The 23,480-nt window shown below is 37.4% G+C and overlaps 1 pseudogene; it reads right to left on the bottom strand.

The window, feature by feature from the left end:
* Positions 1-4,382: 4,382 nt before the first annotated feature.
* On the bottom strand, positions 4,383-4,505 carry LOC126014815 (uncharacterized; annotated as a pseudogene).
* Positions 4,506-23,480: the final 18,975 nt, after the last annotated feature.

The raw sequence follows: 23,480 nt of genomic DNA, 5'->3' as shown, positions 1-23,480 counted from the left end.
TACAATATTGTTACTGATAATTGTTTGAAAACCACACCTACCGCCAGTGTCCATTTTCTTCCACCAATGTACTTTGGTTCCCTCCCATCTCCTTCCTCTCTCTCTCTCTCTCTCTCTCTCTCTCTCTCTCTCTCTCTCTCTCTCTCTCTCTCTCTCTCTCTCTCTCTCTCTCTCTCTCTCTCTCTCTCCCCTCTCTCTCCCTCTCTGACACACACACTCCATAAGTCAGTTCTATAGACCATCTTTCCAGTTCAGTTACCTTTCTCTAGTTGTGGTTACATATTTTGTTAAGTTACTTACTTTATTAAGAAAAGTCTATTGTCTCGGTATAAAAGGTATTTATTTTATATGACTCTAAAATTAAATTAAATGTATTTAATACTGAAATTTAAATATTATACTATTTTTTAAATTTTTTATTTAAACAACTTTATTACATACATGATTGTGTTTGGGTTTCAGTCATGTAAAGAACACCACCCATCACCAGTGCAACATTCCCATCACCAATGTCCCAAATCTCCCTCCTCCCCACCCAACCCCCGCCTGTACTCTAGACAGGCTTTCTATTTCCCTCGTACATTCTCATTATTAGGATAATTCAAAACGTAGTTATTTCTCTAACTAAACTTGTCCCTGTTTGTGGTGAGCTTCATGACGTGAGCTGTAACTTCCAGCTCTTTTCTCTTTTGTGTCTTAAAATTATTATTGCAAGAATGTCTTTCATTTTTCTTAAAACACATAGATGAGTGAGACCATTCTGCGTCTTTCTCTCTCTCTGACTTATTTCACTCAGCATAATAGATTCTATGTACATCCATGTATAGGAAAATTTTATGACTTCATTTCTCCTGACAGCTGCATAATAAATATTATAATATTATATATGAATCCTGCTTCAGGTGGCTTCTGTCCTACAGTGCCAGCTGAGCTTCAATGAGCTAGCTTCAGGGGAGTGGGTAAAACACGGTCGGTGTATGGAATAATATTGAAGTATAATTACCACACACGAAGTATGGGGACTCACGTCTAGCAAGTGTGCGACAAATATATTCTTTAAGCAGGAAGTTTTTATAAGGGGTAAAGCCAGTCATAGGTATTGAGAAGAATGTTTACAATTACAAAGCAGAGTTTAACAGTAAACAATACATCAAGCTATGAGTGTGAGCCATAAGAATTCTGAGTTACAAAGGAGAAGATCATAACTTAAGGCAGCTATAGCAACTAACTTCAGATGCAAAATAAGGGATTATTAAGAAGTAGAAAATATCTAGGATCACGTTTCACTGAGACGAGTTCTATTATTTTAGAGGTCAAGTGAATGAAAAAGCTAAATCCACTAAGGTGTAGTTCCCATTTTCTGAGAAGAGTCAATAGTCCGAGATCTTCATTCTGGCTATGCCCTTGATTACCAGAAACTGAGGCTTCAAGGCCATATTTGAAAAAGAGAAAAAATATTGTCTTTGATTTTGGTGCTAAATATTATCCAAAAAGAGGGTTCTCTTAGTAATCTTTGGTGCTGAGATTTCTGAAAGAATTTGATTGAGGCCATATTTTGGCCTGTGACTTTACAAGGGAGAGATAGTCAAATATGACGGAAAATTAATACTATAGCATGGATTTTTCTCTCCGGGAATTCCTCAACTATCCATGCAGTGGAAGAAGCATCCACAGCGGGCATTTTGAGAAACTCCGTGGGGCTATTTCTCCACAGCAGAGAAATCTTGAGGTACATCTGGTGGGCCTCCTGAGTTCCCCTTATATGGAAATGTTTATGCATGACATGGCAGAATCCATCTGGGCCTGGGCTTTGGTTTTTGGGAAGACTTTTGATACCATTTAATTTCCTCAATAGTAAATCTAAAAAATTATTTACAAAGTTAAATATATTTCTTGCTATGGATTCTGATAGAAACCCTTGATAGATACAATGCTTTAGATATATCTGCTGCCAGGTTGTCCTCTATACTTTTCCTCCATACATGGATGTTAGATGGGAAACCTAGTTAATGTTTCTCTGACCCTCTAACTTCTTTTTTTGGTTTCCACAATTCCTCCTAAATATGTAAGAGCTGATTCTCATTAAAAAAATTCCTGTATCTAGTATGTTTATGGATAAAGGTGCTGCTAATGTTTTTTCAAACATTATACAATAAAAAATATTTGTGTCCATCCTAAATCTAAAATATGTAAAAAATAAAATAAAATCCAGACATAAAAGTGATTGGATGTGGAAATGCAGAGCTCAGTGCCTATTCCTGGCTCTGTGCTCAGGAGTGACTCCTGGTGGTTTTCAGGATACCATATTAAAAAGTATCAGGGTTTTGAACCAGGCTCTGACAATTGTAATGTTCCTGTACTAGCTAGCCAAATAAAAGTAATTTTAGCAAGTAGGAAAGGTTTTTGCAAAGTAAGTACTATTTACTACATTTGAATTGTAAGTAAATTTCTACCATTATTCAAGAAAAAAATGATTTATGGTCATTTGTATAGATGGTTGAAAAGGCCAGTTATGGAGAATTATCATAGCTATTGTATGCATCCCTGAAATGAAGATTTTCCATGGGGAAGAGAAATTGGGCTTAAGTCTAAAGGCTAAAAGGAAAAGTGTGAATTTACAGACAAAAGCAGATCAAAGAGTAATGGACAAAATATATATATATATATATATATATATATATATATATATATATATATATATATATATATATATATATACTAAGAGTAAACATCATCAGTCAGCAAGATGCAAATAAAACTGACCCACAGGAGTACCTCTGTTGATGAGGTATTTCATCTGTCCAGTCCCTTTAAAACAGTGGTCCTCAAACTATGGCCTGCGGACCACATATTGTATTTGTATCTGTTTTGTTTCTTCATTGCAAAATAAGATATATGCAGTGTGCATAAGAATTCGTTCATAAGTTTTGTTTTTACTATAGTCAGACCCTCCAATGGTCTGAGAGACAGTGAACTGGCTCCCTGTTTAAAAAGTTTGAGGACCCCTGCTTTAAAAGGTCTGTGTACAGTGCTTTAGACTTTAGCAAATTTTTACGTTAAATTGAACACAACTCTATGTCCCTAAAGATGTTCAGTTCCATATCTAAATATGAGTTGCTGATGAGCTAACCTGGAACACAGAACACAGTTTATGATGGCTAATCTATCTATCTATCTATCTATCATCTATCTATCTATCCATATATATACATATATAAATATATAGCCAGTATAATTCCTTAATTTACAAACAGCCAAGTAAGAGACTTAAATTCTTCTAGTTAGAAGTGATTTAACTTGGGTTGGAGCTGTGGCTAAGTGGTAGGGCATTTGTCTTGCATGAAGCTAACCTAAACAGACCGCAGATCTATTCCCTGGCATCCCTTATGGTCCCCCAAGCCAGGAGCGATTTCTGATCTGGGAGTGAAATGGGGCAAAAGTAAAATAGTATTGTCAGACAAGTGAAACATCCTTAACAATTGAACTTGACCTGAGTTGTAGGTATTTCATGAAAGCTGAGTAAACTGCATTAAGGAAGCATAATTCACATGATATCTTAAAATTTTATTTTGGGGCCAAAAATAGTACAGTGGTAGGGTGTTTGCCTTGCACGTAACTAAACTCGGATGGGCCAGGACTGCGTGTCCATCATCTGGAGTTCATATGGTCCCCCAAGCCAGGAGTGATTTCTGAGCTTATCCCAGGCATAACCCCAGAGCATCACTGGGTGTGGCTCAAAAAATAAACAAGCAATTTTTATTTTATTTTACTGAAACCACTGTGATTTACAAAGTGCTTCATAGTTGGGTTTCCAACATACTATGAATCAGGGTCAATCCCATGACTACTATCGACCTCCCTCCACTAATGTTTCAGAGTGCATCCTTTACCACCACCCCCTGTACACAATCATGCCAATATAAGCCCATTTTAAGTTTATGTTGTCAGATTTTCAGTCCCTTGATTCCATTATTGTTGATTTTGATTGGAATATTTAGTTCTGTCCATTTCTTTTTACCACCATCAATGCACCTGAGACCACTTGGCCCCTGGCACCTAATCTTTTCATTTTTGTGTATCTCCTCCTTTGCTCAATTTCTTTCTTTCTCTTTGCTATACTCTGAGACCAAGTGTAGTTGAAACAACTCCAGTTCAGACTAATACATTTCTTCATGCAGTTATTCTAAATACCACATCTAAATGATATCAATCTGTATTTATCCTTCTACTGGCTTACTCCATTTAACATCTAGTTCCATCCATATTGTGGCAAACTGCATACTTGCATCATTCCTTCCAGGTAGGTAGAATTCCATTGTATATATGTACCATATCTTCATGATCCACTCATCTCTTTGTTTTTTGTTTGTTGTTTGTTTGTTTTTTGTCCCCCAATTCACAATATAGACCAGGCAAAAGGCCTGGGTTGAGGTGTATATGGAGTGAATTTACTGTACCTCCTCTTTCTATGTAAAGAAACAGCCTGTGGTAAGAATTGGGAGGCCTTTTCTTTTCTTTTGATTATATATATGTATGTATGTATGTATATATGTATGTATATGTGTATGTATATATATATATATATAATCCTTCACGAGTGAAACATTCCCATGTCCAATATCCCAAGTGTCCTTCCTCCCCACCCCACACCGGCCTGTACTCTAGACAGGCTTTCTACTTCCCTCAGTCACATTTTGTTATGATACTTCTCAGTGTAATTATTTCTGTGACTGCACTAAATGATCCCTGTGGTGAGCTTCATGTCAGGAGCTGGACCCTCCAGTCCTCCTCTATTTTGTCTCTGAGAATCATTACACAAATGTTTTTCATTTTTCTTAAAACCCATAGATTCATAGATCTCTTTGGAGATCTAGATCGATTTCAAGTCGTAGCTATTGTACTGAGTGTACTGCAACTAATAGCGGTGTACATACATCCTTTTGGATGAATGTGTTTGTGTCCTGGGAATAGATACCCAAAACAGAGATTTCTGGGTCATATGGCAGCTCCATTTTGGGTTTACTAAGAATCCTCTATACTGTTTTCCATAGTGGTTGGACCAGGCAGCATTTTCACTAGCAGTGGATGGCCAGGTCCTAAGTGTAACAGATGAGAGTTTCTTTCTCACCACAACCCCGCCAACAGAGATAGTTCCTAGTTATTTTTTATATGTGCCATCCTCAATGGTATAAGATGAAATCTTTTGTTGTCTTGATTTAGATTTCCCTAATGATAAGCGTTTATCAGAATTTTCATGTGCCTGTTGGCCACCTGTTGGACTACCGCAGAGAAGCATCTGTTCGTTTCCTTTTCCCATTTTTTTTTTTTTTTTAGTTTTTGGGCCACACCCGGCAGCGATCAGGGTTTACTCCTGGCTATCTGCTCATAAATAGCTCCTGGCAGGCACGGGGGACCATAAGGGACACCGGGATTCGAACCAATCACCTTAGGTTCTGGATCTTCTGCTTGCAAGGCAAACACCACTGTGCTATCTCTCCAGTCTCCCTTTTCCCATTTTTAATGGGGTTTTTAGTTTTTGTGGAGCTAACCTTTGTGACTATTTTGTATAAACTAGATATCAAAATTGTATCCGGTGTGCTAAGTGCAAAACTTTTTTCCCAATCAGTTAGCTGTCTTCTAATTTTAGCCCATGTTTCCCTTGCCATACAGAAGCTTTTTAGATTGATATAGTTCATCTATTAGACTATGATTCTATAGTTTTTTATCATTGGCATCATATCATTGAAGATTTTTTTGAGATCTAAATCCTCAAGTGTTCTGCCTATGTCCTCATTAATGAATTTTATGGATTTGGGACTAATCTCAAGGTCTTTGATCCACTTTGAATTGATTTCTGTGCAAGGTGTGAGATATGGATTTATTGAGAATGCTATGGTGATAGGTCATGAACCTGGTATTTGTGACTATCCCTCTGCATCCACCACTGTAGAGCCCGTTTACAAATTATGCAGTAAGAAGCATAGATATTAGAGTGGGACAGATGCCTGGTTATATATTTTCTTACATTAAATCAGTTGAAGCATTCTTCCCACAGCTACCATTAAATTTTCATGTAGTTCAGTTAATATCTATTTTTTCTAACTTAATCACTTGGTTTTTTATTGTTTCACTTATAAAATAATTCAAACCAATATAAAGTGGGATATGAAAATAATCTTAAGGGTTTAGCAGATTTTCCTTCCAAAATAGAAACTGTAATAATATAATTTAGATTTTCTTGTTTCAATTGAAATTGTTTCAATTTCTCTCTCAGGAGAGTAAGCTCCTATAATGAGTATGTGCTTTGCATGCAGGAGACCAGGTTTGATTCCTGGTACCAAACAGTTTGCTGAACACTTTTGAGAATGACCCCTGACCTGAACAGAGGTGGAAGTACTCTCTAAAGTTATGGACTTTAATATGAACTCAAATTACCTTCTCTTCTCCCCAAATGCCAGCAAATGAAAGTTCCTCCCCAGTGTAAATGGAGGCAAATAAGGAGACTATAGTTTCTTCAAGAAGCCAGATGTGACTTGGAAAGAGTTTAATGAGCTGTAGAAAATTGTGCATGGACTTCAAAAACAGACTGGGCAGACAAAGTGGAGATAGAAAAAAAATTTAAAAACAATAAAAAGTAAAGAATAAAAATCTTTTTCTCTATCCTTTAAAATGTGTAAAATTGGACTTAGAATAAAATAGACAAATGGCAGGTTACCAGAAAAAAATATTAACCAGAGAAATATGAAGTTGATATTTTTATATATATACAGAATCCTAAACAAAAAGTTCTCAAGAACTTAATAGACCTGAGGGCCTTAATACATTTCAACAAAGAATAATCAATTATGGAAATATGATAATACAAGGGAAAAGGGGGCATAATAAATCCTAAAATATAATGGGATAAGTAATGAAAGATAATATTCATCCATCATTTTAGTAGAGTCAACCTCTCAATCCCTGTTGATAAATTTCTCTTCTTTTAGATTAAGAGGATATATTTTTATGTATTGTGATTTCTAATTCATATTAAGGTTTATTTTTATCCACATTTTCTGATTAAAAATTTACTAAAGCTTGAAGTAATACTATTTTGTCTTTTGTATTTGGTTCCTGAAACCACTTCAGAGCCTAAAAATAAAATAGGTATCTTATTATTTATAAGTTGTATCTTTTCCTCACAACTGAATTTATGTTAGAAAGTACTTTTAAAATGATTACAAATAGAGGGTTTAGTTGCCAGAAGTATCAATTAGGAAAAGAGAAAAACTTTCAGTCTCATTCTCTTAACATTTGAGTAACAATGAGGAGCTAGTAACTAAGCCAATCAATCATCTATGATCTATGATTCTATCATGTCTATGTAAAGAAATCTTCATACACACCAAAATAGAGGATTCAGGGATTATCCTTGTTGGGAATCCAAAACTTAATCATGTACTGTACTTCCAACTCAGAGGGACAGATGTTCTTCTTTTGGGATCTCACCCTAGAAATTTTAACAAAAATAAACACAGAAAGATGGTCTAGAGAGGAAGTGTAAACATTGGGCTAGTGAGTAGGGATATACCAGAGTTTGCTTCTAAATTGAGCCTCCATTCTACCATCAAAATGTATAAGGGTAATTCCTTATATCTTTTTTGTTTGTGTTTTTGTTTTTGGGTCTCAGTTGGCAGTGCTCAGGGTTTACTCTTGGTTCTACACTCAGAAATCACTCCTTGCAGGCTCCAGGGACCATATGGGATGCAGGGATTCAAACCACAGTCCTTCTGCATGCACAGCAAATACCTTACCTCCATGCTATCTCTCAGGCCCCAGTTCCTTACAGCTTGCATTAGTCTTTTCTGCTGGAGAATAGGAAATAAAAAGGCATTTGTGGCATATTATCATGTGAGGATTAAATAAAGGTTACCCATTCTAGATGCAGAATTAACTTCCATGCCCTAGGATGGGTAAGATTTTGCCAATTTGCAACTCCATCGTACACTCAAATTTTATTATCCCCTTACAAAGCCCATATTATCATCTGATTGAGGTTTATGGCCTCTTCCATTATAAGGGGATAATAGAAGTAGGGAAAAGGTCAATAAAAGAGGGGATGGAAGGGGACTGATTGGCCAACAGAAAATTAGATTCTATCTCTTGAGTTCCAGATTCAGTTGGTCTGGATGGGGTGAGAAAATTTGAATTTTCAGCAAGTAGATGACCAGGCTTTACTTCTCAATCTTTCTCAAAGGATCAGTTCCAAAAATATGCATGAGATAAAATATAAATAATATTAAAAATCAATATAAATAATATTTAAAATAATTGCTAAGATTTAAATAATTCTCATATCTCTATTTGCTATTTAATAAACAATAAATAGTGGTTTACTGCCCATAAATGAGGGTTCTATTTTATTTATTTATTTATTTATTGGTTTTTTGAGCCACACTTGTTTGATGCTCAAGGTTATTCCTGGCTAAGCACTCAGAAATTGCCCCTAGTTTAGGGGGCAATTTCTGAGCGCTTAGCCAGGAAATATCCCACAGGACACTGGGGGATAGAACCGCGGTCGTGATCTTTCCTTGGCTAGCGCTTGCAAGGCAGACACCTTACCTCTAGCGCCACCTCGCCGGCCCAAGGGTTTTATTTTTGCTGCACTTACCTTTAGTGCTAAGGAAGAAAAGGGTTCCTACAGTGACCTGCGGCCACCCTCACTGAAGGCCTCATAGAGGTGATAGCTCCTGTGCATAACATATGGCTCTTTATAGAAGCAGCAATTTTCTACACACAGGAAATATAAAATGCAAGACTTGATCAATATAAAGTGTTTTTCAATAATATTTATTGGGACTTGAGTTCTGAACAAGGAGAGGTGCAATTTTGTAAAGGCCATTTGGGTAAGATTCTCAGGTTCTGAGCAGGAAAAGATGCCGTTTTGTAAGAACCACCTGATGTAGGTCTTCACAAGCCCATTTCCATAGACACTGCCCCAAGCTACCTGGCCATATCAGGAAGCCTATCAAGGAAGAACAAGGGAGAAGAGGAAGGTACCCCTAAACAATAGCCAATCATTTTAAAGATCATCAGAAAGGGGGCCAGAGCAGTGGCACAGCGTGTGTCTGCCTTGTAAGCACTAGACTAGGACAGCGTCCCATATGGTCCCCCAAGCCAGGAGTGATTTCTGAGCACATAGCCAGGAGTAACCCCTGAACATTACCAGGTGTGGCCAAAAATCAAAGGCAAAAATAAAACAACAACAACAATAAAAGATCATCAGAAAGCTGGAACCTCCCTATATCCTTTTCTTATATAATCTTCCTAATGACCTTGGGCAGGGCTTATCTCCCTCATGAGATGGCCCTGGCTGGCCTGTGTAGGGATCTTTTTGCCAAACGGATAAAAGTATTAAACTTTATTCCAGTTGTGTGGTCTCGTCCTTTGATTCCAGACTTAGCATATTGATCATACGTTGGTGCTACAAAATGACGACCCTAAATCCCATGGCAAAGTGAAGATTGCAAATAACTTTATTAAACACACACTTATTTTGGGGGCTGGAGCAATAGCAGAACATATATATAGGGAGTTTGACTTTTGTAGAGCCAACTCAGGTTCGATTCCCAGCATCCCTTTTTGGTCTCCTAAGCACCAACAGGAATGACCCTTAAACAGAGAACTAGGAGTAATCCCTGAGTACCACTTGCTTGTGGCTAAATAAATAAATAAATAAAACAAAAATAGTGTTAATCAGAATACCATATACATTTTTTTGAGGGGGCCACACCCTGTGACGCTCAGAGGTTATTCCTGGCTATATGCTCAGAAATCGCTCCTGGCTTGGGGGACCATAAGGGATGCTGGGATGGAAACATGGTCTATCCTTGGCTAGCGCCGGCAAGGCAAACACTTTACTGTTCTGCATCACTGCTCCAGCCCCTACCTTTCTTATCCTTTGAGTCTGGATGGTGAGGGTTGTGGGAAACTCAACACTATTCTGAGCTTTTTTACTTTCAACCACTATGAGTTGTTTTATAAAGTGTGAATTACATTTGCATGATATCTTGGAAAAATAGCTGAAAGAAGCTCATTGAAAAGATTGTCATTACACAACTACTCTTCTTAATCTGGACCCTCTCTCATTAGGGTTGATAGAGCAAGTCCTGTATTTCTGCAGAAGAGCAAGTTTTCAGCAAACAGAACACAGAGGCTAGGTTAACTTTGAATTATTCAGTCACAGGAATGAAATTGACTAAGAAAATTTGTGAACTATAACGAATGTCAGATGAAGCCATCTGAAAACAATGTCCCAGACAGATAGGATCTCTTTCCTCTCCTGGGCAGAATAGTTAGAAAACCAGATGGAGAAGTGATCTGCTGCCTTTGTCCCCACTTCAGCACATGCAAAAATAAAGTAAGTTTGCACTGCCACCAAGTGGTAAGGGGATATTGGAAAGGAAGTGGTAAAAACAGATACGTTCATGAGAAGATAATAACTATTATTTAATTTTAATTTTTCAATGAACTGAAACACACGTATCCATTATTCTACATTAAATATTTATATATGCAATGTCCAAAGAGTATAGTGAAGATATTTTAAGCACCAGCCCAGATATTGCTGACCAAGGAAAAACTGGATGAATTTGCAATGTAATTCAGGTCCCTTGCATCCAATCCAGATGTTCAACCAGCTGGTCACACCGAGTCAACTACTTTTCTTGATGTTTCTCATCAACAGTATTATATATGTGATGCTATAAACTTTTATATTTAATATTAGCTCTTAAATCTGTATCCTAAACCAGATGTTTGGGTGAGAAAGAAATTGATGGCTTATCAAAAGATTGAAAACAGGCCCATGGCTGCCCTGCAGGTATTTCTCCAATTGAACTCCAAAACAAAGTGATTGCTACTAGTTCAGTTTAGTTATTGAAAGGGAAGGAGAAGGAATTAAAAAGAATGGGAATATAAAGCTTCATTTGAGAGAGTTTGGGGAGTTATTTTTTTCCTCTTTGTCTTAAAGCAATTATACCAGATATTTACAATCCACTCAGTGTGTTTTCTTCTGCATAGTATGAAGATCCAGAAAGCAGTAAATAAAAAAGGAAAGTGCGTGGCTAATAGAAAATGATGCCATTGACAATCATCTATGAGATAGAATAGTCTTTAAAATGTTAATGGATTTTTCTTCCTAGGGATTTTACTTAATTTTTCCTTCCTCATCTAAATACTGGGACTTATACTGTGAGTGATTAATAGGAGAGTAGAGAATAAAGACAACTATGGGTCATGGATTCAGGCTCATGAATGAGAAGTGTACTTCTTGCCCTACCAACCCTCTTTGGAATAGTCCTTTAGTCTGGATATTCAGTCTGGAGAACAGATACTGGAGAGTTTTGGAAAAGGAGGTTTTGAGTTCTTAGTGAAGCAGACAGGCAGGTAGGAAAGCACCCCCACCGCCACCCCACCCACCCTTCCAGAACCTCCTGCAGTGAACTCTTGAAATGTAATAAAACCAAGACAGGATTTGGAGAAGTTACTTAATCACAGCAGACCCAGAGCAAACGGAACCCCTTTCTGAGAAGCTCCAGCAAGAACAAAAGCCAGGAAAGAAATATCAAAGAAAACTTCAACTACCTCCAACCCCTCCTTCCACCTGGCAACCACCCTAGCAATAGGACTATTTGTAGGGTAGAAATTCCATGTAGGGCAGGTTGGAAAACATCTATAAAAGTCAGTTAAGGAAGTCAGAGCCATAGCATGGCAGGTAGTGGAGGGCGTTTACTTTGCACGCAAACGATCCACTTTTGATCCTCAGCATCCCATAAGGTTCCCCAACACCTCCAGGAGTGATTTCTGAAAGCAGAGCCAGTAGTTATGCCTGAGGGCTGCCAGGTGTGACCCAAACAAACTCCCCCACCACACACACACACACACACACACACACAGTAAATCAACTTAGAATTAAGGAGGTGGAGCCGGAGAGATAGGGTGGATGTAAGGCGTTTGCCTTGCATGCAGAAGGACAGTGGTTCAAATCCCGGCATTCCATATGGTCCCCCAAGCCTGCCAGGAGCGATTTCTGAGCGTAGAGCCAGGAGTGACCACTGAACGCTGCCGGGTGTGACCCAAAAACAAACAAAAACAAACAAACAAACAAAAAGAACAAAGGAAGGGCGTGCATATGTGTTGCCTGGGTACATGATGTCCAAGGTCTTGTAGTGTGGACTTTCATGCTTTCACTCTGGCTCTCTCTCTCTCTCTCTCTCTCTCTCTCTCTCTCTCTCTCTCTCTCTCTCTCTCTCTCTCTCTTTATATATATATATATATATATATATATATATATATATATATATATATATATATATATATGTTTTTATTTTACTGCTACTCATCTCCCTCTGAGAGGGAAAGGGACAAACCTGAAAAGGCTTGAGAAAGATCTAGGAATGATTGTGCTTTCCTTACCAGGGCCAGGCCCACAGTCCTAGAACTCTCCAACCACTTCCGTAGTGGCAGAATTGGACAGAGAAAGCGACATATTCTCTTCTTGGGGCTGTTGCATTTCTCGACCCATCTTTGAGTAAGTCACTCAGGGACCTCCAGGCTAGTCATGGGGAGATAATAAAAAGGGTGCTGCCCCTGCATAGTTGCATATAAAATAATCTATAAGAAGCATTTAACAGAGTGCTACATAACTAGTCCTCAATAAATCACAGATATTGCTGCTTTCATTGGGGTTCAAATTTTAGAAGTCTTTAAATTCAGCAATGCCAAGGTTTCACTTTCGTTTATAGGAGGCAGGCCTTTAACCAGAACAACCAACACAAACACTTCACCCACTTTCTGGCTGTTCTCTAGACATCACACTAGACTACTTTTAACACATTGTGTAAAATAAATAATACTAAACGTATGCATTATCCTTATTTTTATGTGTCAGTAAGATAGATGTAGCACCATTAAACACTATTCTAGATGTTTCTATGCAGTTTTTTTAAAATGAGATTAATATATAAGTCAGGTGATGGGATAAAGCAGATGCCCTGGTGTGGGTTTTCCAATCAGGAAAGACTGATATTTTTTTTTCTTTTTAAAAATGGAACTTTCTATATGGAGATAGAATTTAATCATCAGACCTTCAAACTTTATGATAAGTTGCAAACTCTTCTCCAGGTCTCCAAATTATCAGATTTCCAGCATAGGGTACATATTTTGGACTTTCCAGTCTCTGCAATCACCTGGGCTAATTCCACAAATTTCCACCCCTTTCCCAGTATATGCTTTTTCTACAATTGGTTCTCTGGAGACTGAAGTAAAATACAACACTTTAAAATAACTCTATAGAGCTATAATACAGTGGGTAGGGTGTGTGCCTTGCTTGAAGTCAACCTGGGTTTGATCCCCAGCATCCCATATAGTCCCCTGAGACCGCCACAGGTGATTTCTGAAAGCAGAGCTAGGAGTAACCCTTGAGCACATCCGAGTGTGGCTCAACCCTTCCTAATAAATAAATAAATAAATAAATAAATAAATAAGTATATGAACTCCTATGAATGGGCCAGAAAGAGAGCATAGTGGGTTGCACACTTGCCTTGCATGCAGCCAACCTTGGTTCAATCTCCGGCATACCATATGATCCCCCATTACTGACAGAAGTGATTTCTGAGCATAGTGCCAGGAATAACCCCTGAGAACCACAAGGTGTGGCTCCAAAACCAAAACACAAAAACAAAAAATATATAATTTTCTACTTATATTTTTCTTCATGGCCCCAGTACTCTCTTCATTACTGAATTAAAAGACAAAATACTAGATCTCCTCGTACAATATTAGAAGAGTAATCTCTCTGAGATTTAATGTCCAAATCTCAAATCTAGAATTAGTTTTATCAGTAAAGGCAAATAGATTTAATATGTAGCACATGCCTTTTCTAGTCTTTGAGTAGTATCCTCCAGAAATGATGTTCAGAAAGATTTTGAGATATTGCTCAGGATGAAAATGAATCATGATCATCCAATAAAGAGTTAGTATACTATATCCAAAGCTGTTTCTCCTCTGCTCTGATGGAGCTTATTTCTTTATGACTTTTACTGGATTTATTTTCTTTCAACGTTATGTACTTCCATTTCTCCTAAGATTCCATCTGATGATTTGACGTTTACTCTGCTTTATCAGCCTTTATCTCTTGGCTTTCACATCAGTTCTTAAATCCACTGCTCAAGTTTTTTTTTTGTTTGTTTGTTTTTGTTTTTTAAGGAAGGATGGGGATGTGCTGGAAAATCACTCCATCTACTGGCTGGATAGTTAATGTAAGGCTTTGTAGAGATAGAGATGGGATGCTGCTCAAATTCAGAAGCATTAGAAGCTATGAGGGTCACATTTGGAATGTCCGAATGCCCGGGTGTGTGGGCAGGTAGTGTTGGTGATTGAACTATGTGCATATAAGGCTTCCGGGTCCCTGAGATACCTTCTCCACCCTCAGGTTTTTAAAATGTTGGTAGTGCTGTCTTTGAGTTGTTTTGAGGAAATTTTCAGGATTGTATGAAATACTCTCCCAGTGAATTTCAAATAATTATAACTATTTAAATGACAACAAAAGATTCATGAACCTCAGTTTTGTATTATCAACTATAAAGTTTTTTCAAAGTTTAGAATCATACATGCCAATTTCAACTTGATATATCCCACTAAGATTAGCTAATCAAACATAACATAATTCAAAACAATTGCTAAATCTTTCCTCTGACTTTTTTATTGTTGCAAAAGACAATATTATCAGATCAGTTGTTAATATTAAATCTTGGAGTTAGCTTCAATTTTAAAATTTCCTCCAGTTTTACAATTTCTGCCCGATTCTCTTTCTTTTTCTCATTCTCTCTCTGTATCTTCCTCCCACTCTCTAGTATTCTGATGACTCCACCTCAAAATATGACCTGATGTATTTATTTGTCTCCCACTGCATTCAGCCCCATCTGGACCAAAATACAACACCTAGTGTCCCCCTTATTTCCTTGTACCTGGCCTGACTTCTCTCAAGAGCTGTTATCTTAAAATAAAAGTAAAATCATTCCACTGCTAAGCTGACACTCTCCACTGCTTTCCCATTCGCCTCAGAATGAAATAAAAATTGCTATTCCTTAATTTTTTTGGTTTTTCAGTTTACTTCATGTTTCTACAAAAATAAAAGCTCAAATTATTCTCATACATCAAAAGATAATGCAATATAATAGTAAATCTCAGAAGCAATATATATTTTTTATTTTTATTGTTTTTAATAACTTTATATAAACACCATCCTTACAAAAATGATTGCAGTTGGGTTTCAGTCATGTAAAGAACACCCCCCTTCACCAGTGCAACATTCATCACCAGTGTCCCAAAACTCCGATCTCCCCACCCCTCCCACACCTGTACTCTAGACAGGCTTTACACTTCTCTCATTCATTCATATTGTTATAATAGTTCTCAATGTAGTTATTTCTCTATCTGCAATCATCACTCGTTGTGGTGAGCTTCATGTACTGAACTGGAACTTCCAGCCATCTTCTCTTTTGTCTCTAAAAATTATTGCAACAATGTCTTTTATTTTTCTTAAAACCCAAAAATGAGTGAGACTATTCTGTGTCTATCTCTCTCCCTCTGACTTATTTTATTCATCATAATAGATTCCATGTACATCCACATATAGGAAATTTTCATGACTTCATCTCTCCTGCCGTCTATTCCATTGTATATATGTACCAGAGTTCTTCAGCCATTCATCTGTTGATGGGCATCTTGATTGTTTCAGAGTATGGCTATTGTAAATAGCACGGCAATGAATATAGATCTTAGGAAGGGATTTTTGTATTGGATTTTTGTGTTCCTAGGGTATATCCCTAGTAGTGGTATAGCTGGGTCGTATGGGAGCTCAATTTCTAGTGTTTGGAGGAATCTCCATATTGCTTTCCATAAAGGTTGGACTAGACTGCAATCTACCAGCAGTGGATAAGATTTCCTTTCTCTCCACATCCCCGCCAGCACTGCTTGTTTTCTTTCTTTGTGATGTGCACCAATCTCTGTGATGTGAGATGGTATCTCATAGTTGTTTTGATTTGCATTTCCCTGATGATTAGTGATGTGGAGCATTTTTATGTGCCTTTTGGCCATTTGTATTTCTTTTTTGTCAAATTGTCCATTTCTTCTCCCCATTTTTGATAGGGTTAGATGTTTTTTTCTTGTAAAGTTTTGTCAGTGCCTTGTAAATTTTGGATATTTGCCCCTTATCTGATGGGTATTTGGTAAATAGTTTCTCCCACTCAGTGGGTGGTGCTTGTATCCTAAGCAATGTTTCATTTGAGGTGCAGAAGCTTCTCAGCTTAATATATTCACATCTGTTTTTCTCTGCTTCCTTTGCTTGGAGAGTGCAGTTTCCTCCTTGAAGATGCCTTTAGTCTCAATGTCTTAGAATGTTTTAACTATATGTTGTTCTATATACATTATGGTTTCAGTTCTGATATTAAGGTCTTTAATCCATTTGGAATTTACCTTCATACATGAAGTTAGCTGGGGGTTTAAGTTCACTTTTATACAAGCGGCTATCCACTTATGCCAACACCACTTAGATGCTTTCTTTGCTCCATTTAGAATTTCTTGCTCCTTTATCAAATATTAGGTGACTGTATGTCTGGGGAACATTCTCTGAGTACTCAAGCTTATTCAACTGATATGAGGATCTGTCTTTATTTCAACACCATCCTGTTTTGATAACTATTGCTTTGTAATATAGTTTAAAGTTGGGGACAGTAATGCCTCCCATATTCCTTTTCCCAAGGATTGTGTTAGCTATTTGAGGGTGTTTATTATTCCAAATGAATTTCAGAAGTGTTTGATCCACTTCTTTGAAGAATGTCATGGGTATCTTTAGAGGGATCACATTAAATCTGTACAATGCTTTGGAGATTATTGAAATTTTAATGATGTTCATCCTGCCAATCCATGAACAGTGTATATGTTTCCATTTCTGCATGTCATCTCTTATTTCTTGGAGCAGGGTTTTATAGTTTTCTCTGTATAGGTCCTTCATGTCTTTGGTCAAGTTGACTCCAAGATATTTGAGTTTGTTTGACACTAATGTGAATGGGGTTGTTTTTATGTCCATTTCTTCCCTATCATTATTGATGTATAAAAAGGCCATTGATTTTTGTGTGTTAATTTTGTAGCCTGCCACCTTGATATATGAATCTACTGTTTCTTGAAACTATTGGTAGAGTCTTTAGGGCTTTCTAAGTAGAGTATCATGCCATCTGCAAACAGTGAAAGCTTGACTTCTTCCTTTCCTATCTGGACTCTCTTTATATCTTTTCTTGCCTAATTGCTATAGCAAGTACTTCCAGTACTATGTTGAATAGGAGTGAGAGAGGACAGCTTTGTCTTGTACCAGAATTCAGAGGAAAAGCTTTTAGTTTTTCTTCATTGAGGATAATATTTGCCATTGGTTTGTGGTAGATGGCCTTAACTATATTGAGAAAGGTTCCTTTCGTTTCCGTCTTGTTGAGAGTTTTTTTTTTTTATCAAGGATGGGTGTTGGACTTTATCAAATGCTTTCTCTGCATCTACTGATATGATCATGTGATTTCTATTTTTCTTGTTTTTGATGTTGTGTTAACATTATGTTGATAGATTTATGGATGTAATACCATCCTTGCATTTTTGGTATGAAACCTACTTGACCATAGTGAATGTTCTTCTTGATGAGGCATTGGATCCTATTTGCCAGGATTTTGTTGAGGATCTTTGCATCTGTGTTCATCCGGGATATGGTCAGTAATTTTTATTTTGGGCAGCATCTCTATCTGGTTTTGGTATCAAGGTGATGTTGGCTTCATAAAAGCTATTTGAAAGTGTTCCTGTTTTTCAATTTCACGAAAGAGCCTCACCAGGATTGTTAAAATTACCTCCTGAAAGTTTTAAGAGGATTCATTAATGAATTTATTTGGGCCTTGGCTTTTGTTTTTGGGCAGACTTTTGATTACCGTTTTAATTTCCTCAATGGTGATGGAGGTGTTTAGACATGCTACATCTTCCTTATTCAACCATGGAAGTTTATAAGAGTCCAAGAATTTATCCATTCTTCCAGGTTCTTATATTTGGTGGCATAGAGTTTCTCAAAGTAGTCTCTGATTACCCTTTAAATCTCTGTAATATTTGTAGTGATGTCCCCCTTTTTATTTCTAATATGGGTTATCAGTTATCAAGTTTCTCTCTCTTTTCTTTGTGAGTTTTGCCAATGGTCTAACAATCTTGTTTATTTTTTTTAAAGAACCAACTTTTATTTTCATTGATCTTTCAGATTGTTTTTTGGGTTTCCACTTCATTGATTTCTGCTCTAAGCTTTGTTATTTCCTTTTGTCTCCCTGTTTTTGGTTCCTTTTGTTGATCATTTTCTGATTTTATAAGCTGCATTATTAGGCTATTGAGGTGTGCCCCTTCTTCCTTCCTAATGTGTGCCTGCAAAGCTATAAAATTTCCTCTCCATACTGCTTTTTCAGTGTCCCATAGATTCTGATAATTTGTGTCTTCATTGTCATTTGTTTTCAGGAATGTTTTGATTTCCTCTTTGATTTCATCTCAGACCCACTGGTTGTTCAGTAGCAGTTTCCAGTTGTTAACATTCTTCTTCTGTGTCCCTTTGTAGTTCACATTTAATTTCAGAGTATTGTGGTCAGCGAAGGTAGCCTGCAAAGTTTCTATCCTCTTGATTTTATGGAGGTATGTTTTATGTGCCAGCATATGGCACCCAGGAGTTTGAAAATGACTGCATTGTAATTCCATCTTTTTTAAAAAAATAATTATTAATTAGTTAAGGTGCTGTGATTATGAAATTGTTCATGTTTATGTTTTCAGTTATACGATGTACATATAAATAGTAGAATACTACTTGACTGTAAGAAAATATGAAGTTATGCAATTGGCTGCTATGTGGATGGGTCTGAAGTGTATCATGTTGAATGAGATTAGACCAGTGTTCTTAAATAGTGGGGCTCTTACCCCCCCCAGGCGGTTGTGAAGCTCCTTAAAGGGGGCATGTTTGACCTTGGCAAACACTGTCATATCAAGCTAAGCCCTATGTTTATGTCTCTGTATGTCTCTGGAGCTGAGAGTTGCTGTGTCCTGCTTCAAACCTCTGCTTTAAAAAGCTATGCATTGTAAAACTTGCTCATTATAGCCACTAATCCAGACTTCATCTCCGATTAAAAAATCAAATCAAATTATTTTATAGATGTTTGTTTTGCATGTTAAAGATTATTTTAATAAAGGTACTATTTACAGTCTCTTGGGGGCACGAGAAATGTTTTCTTCTTCCTAGGGGCATGACAGAAAATAATTGAGAAGCACTGGATTAGACAGAGAAAGTAGGCCAGGTACAGAATGATGTATCTATAATGTTGGACACAAAACGTAGTAGAGGAATAACAAATGCTCAAAGGTAACAGAAATAATGAGCAATAGATTGATTTATAGTAGGAACTTGCTACTTGGAGTGGGCGGTAATAAGGAAGGATACAATATGACTTTGGTGAAATGGGTGGTAACTCTGGAGAAAATAAAAAGCTAAAAATAGGTATAAGGTGCCTGCCATAGAGGTAGATTTCAGGATGGGAGGGAAACCTGGGACCTTGGTATAGGGAAGTGGGCAGTGGTAAAGAGATTGGTTTTGGAAAATCCGGTGACTAAAACTTAATCATGTATACCTTTGAAACTTTTAAATTAACAGTGATAAAATTAATATAAAAAATAGCTGAACAGGAATTCCGGCTCTTTTCTACAATGACATTCAGCTCAACATAATGTGATCTGACCAAGTCGCCCCATTCTGACTTGGAGATAGAGAGCAAAAGAGCAGGCAATTGTAGAAGCAACCCAGAAATTATTTCATGGATGATGTGGCTTGTTTTCGAATACAATTGCACCTACCTGAAACCCAACCAAGATATACTAGCTCTGAAAAGAGAAATTGTCTGCACCATGAATAGGAATGTATTTTGCTATGAAGAGGACAGACAGAGGCCCGCTAGACATATTTCCTGGCACGAATGACTGCTTTGTATATCCCAACAGGATTTTAACTAAAAGGCCCCCTGTGCAGATAGTTGGTAAAATTACATAGAGATATTTTTGAGATTCATGTTATGGTACTGACATTATATTATCTTCATATTATTTGGTCTAAAATCATTCTCTTTTCTGCTGTGCATATTTACAAGCAAAATTATAGTCTCAATTAAATTTATCTTTAGCTGGAAAATTCAGCATCAAAAACAATTTATTTTCTCTTTCTCTTTGAATGCCATAGCTATTTGAAACAGAAAGGATTACTTTGCTTCAGGGACTTCCTCTAGACACTTTTTTTTTTAATAATATAATTTTTATTTTGATCATAGTGGCTTACATGTTGTTGACAATAATATTTTAGGTATATATTTACATAAAATCAGGGGGGATTCCCATCCCTAAATTGTACTCCTTACACCTCCGTTTTTGTCCTACCTCCCATTACCTCTTCCCTCACCCCCAGGGCGTCTAGAACATGTGGTCCCCTCTGTATCTAACCTACTACTTAGTAGTCTTGCATCAGTTTGGTCTTGACGCCTCCCTTATTTCCCCCTGTAAGTGGGGGCAGGTCTAGCTAATTCAAGTTGCGTGGTTTTGCCTGAAAAAGAGAAAATGAATAAACTGGGGGTAAAAGTCTAATACCCCGAAAATGGGCAGAATCCTATTGAAATTGTTGTCCCCAATTATCCTTTTTTTTTTTTTTCTCTTCATTTCTTTTCTTTCAATATGTGCTACGCCATGTTTCTTATTTCAAGACCACGGCGTGTTTTTTTGTTTGTTTGTTTTGTTTGTTTTTGTTTTTTGTTTGTTTTGTTTTGTTTTGTTTATCTGTCTTTTGTGGTGCTTATCAATATAGCTGGAGTCCTCACTGGATATTTGACACTACTTTTGGTACTGGTGGAGTGTTTCACCTTCATTCTCTCATTCATTTCCCAAATCGATGATGAGAACCTCTAGACACTTTTAATACCTGCTAACTAATCTACACTCCAAAAAAATTTGGTCAGGGGGCCAGTGAGGTGGCGCTAGAGGTAAGGTGTTTGCCTTGCAAGGGCTAGCCAAGGAAGAACCACAGTTCAATCCCCTGGTATCCCATATGGTCCCCCACAAGCCAGGGGCAATTTCTAAGTGCTTAACCAGGAGTAACCCTTTAGCGTCAAATGGGTGTGGCCCAAAAAACAAACAAACCAAAAAAAAAAAAAAAAGATTTGGTCAGAATAGCATTGGGCTATTGAATTTTACTAGGTATAGACCTGTGCCCCTTTAATATAAGTCTTGCCAGTAGAGCTAGAAACCTGTTCTGTCAGATAAAGAAAATTTGATAAGAAAACCTGGCTTCTTGCTAATCTCTTAATTTACATCAGTATGACACCAACAGCCTGGTCAGAGAGGAACTAATTTGAGATATTACAACTTTCCTTTCTTTTATCCTCTGGACTCCAAACTGAAGTGTATTTTATTCTAAGGTTAACAACCACCTAGAGCCTGGTGTATTTTTTTATTGTTAACCTGTGATTTGCAATTATAAATATTCTTCTTATACCTTTGACTGGCATTTACCCCATATAAAACTCTGAATTTAAAGATTAAAGTTAGAACACTGTTCTCCACACACATTTGTGTGTGCTCTCATTTCTTCATATTCTGCCACCTGTGCATACACTTTCCTCAAGAGGAAAATAAAAATAGCATCAACATATTTCACATCACTGAATAGTATGCCTGCATCCTTGCTTGCTGGGAAATGGCAAAGGTTTGTCTGAGAGAACTGGGATTTCCATAACACAAGTTTTGTGGAGAATGCTCTCACGTTGTCATAGGCAGCACTGATAAGCTGCCCCAGGCCATTAACAACTTGTTTAGTACATTCAGCTTATGTGTGATGTCATCAAGAAAAGCTAAGTCCATGAGCCATTTGTAATCACTCAACTCAGAAACAGCATTCCCATCCTTCTCCATGAAGGCTTTCACTTCTCTCAACTCAAAAAATCTTTTCAGGATATTTCCCCTGCTAAGCCAATGTACCTCGGTGAAATAGAGCACATCTCCATATTCTGACTCAATTTTCTCTAAAAAAAGCATGGAACCTCCTTTGCTTTAAGCCCCTGGATCTGACTTGGTTGATGCATTTCACAACAACAGACATCACATTGTCACACGCCAGGCATTTACTGCAAAGAGCCTGCTGATGGATAATGCAGTGAAGAGCAATAGCCTTCTCTACACCCTCCTCTTCAAGTTTTTTTGAACAAGTGCCACCAGTCCATTTTTCCTCCCTGTCATCTATGGCACTCCATCGGTTATTATTCCAACAAACCTCTTCCATGGCAAACCTGCATTCTCAATAGCATCACACAAATGCCAAAATATCTCATTAGCGGTGGTCTGGCCATACATTGGAATTATTATGAGCAGTTCCTCTGTCAATTCAAAATTGCAATCAACACCACAGACATAAATTGTGAGCTGCACAGTGTCTGTTATATCTGTGCCCTAGTCAAGAGCAACTGAGTATGGCTTTCTCACACAGTTGATGATAAATGTCACTTGACATGTCAGAAATGCGCTCTGCCACAGTTTTGGCAGAAAGGCTGATATTACTAAACTGACCTTCCTTTTCCGAACAGATAATACTTGCAGCCTGTAACATGCATTTTTTTTTTTAACAAACTCTCCTTCTGAATGGTTCCCCTGCCTTAGCAATCATCTCACTAACATTGTAACTAGCTTCGACTGATGCAACATTCTCTTTGGTTGCTTTCTTGAAGAAATCTTGTTGCCTCATCAGACATGCTTTAAGACTGGCAACCCGCTTAGCTCTCTCATTTCCTTGATATTTTGCACATTCCTCAGCATGTTTAATTGAATAATGGCGTTTCAAGTTGTATTCCTCGTGCACTGCAACTTTCTCTGAGCAAATAAGACATGTGGGGATGCCCCTGTGCTCAACAAAGAAATACTGCGTCTCCCACCTTTTCTGAAATTGACTGTGCTTGTCAGCAATCTTTCTCTTCACTGCAGGCTTTGATGAAGTCATGATGAAGGTATGACAATCTAATTCTGTAATAAACTTCTCTCCCTTCTCTCCCTTAGGCCTCCGATAATGCAAGGGACAGCGGGCAGAAGCAGCGGAAATGACATCTGCGCTAGGCACAAAGTATTTGCGGTTATGCGTTTACCGAATATTCACAATAAAAAATCGCATTAATAAGAAAAAAATCGCAAAAAAATCGCATTAAACATTTGCATACCCCAAACGGAACTGCTCAGTGTATGCGAATGTTAATGCAATTTTTTCTTACTAATGCGATTTTTATTGTGATTATTCGGTAAGCAAATAATCGTGAATACTGCGATATTTGAAAGCCGGCCGTGGGCCACAAAATGTTGTACAG

This window comes from Suncus etruscus, chromosome 7 (assembly GCF_024139225.1).
Source record: "Suncus etruscus isolate mSunEtr1 chromosome 7, mSunEtr1.pri.cur, whole genome shotgun sequence".
Taxonomy (NCBI): Eukaryota; Metazoa; Chordata; class Mammalia; order Eulipotyphla; family Soricidae; genus Suncus; species Suncus etruscus.
This window is presented reverse-complemented; position numbering and strand designations above follow the sequence as displayed.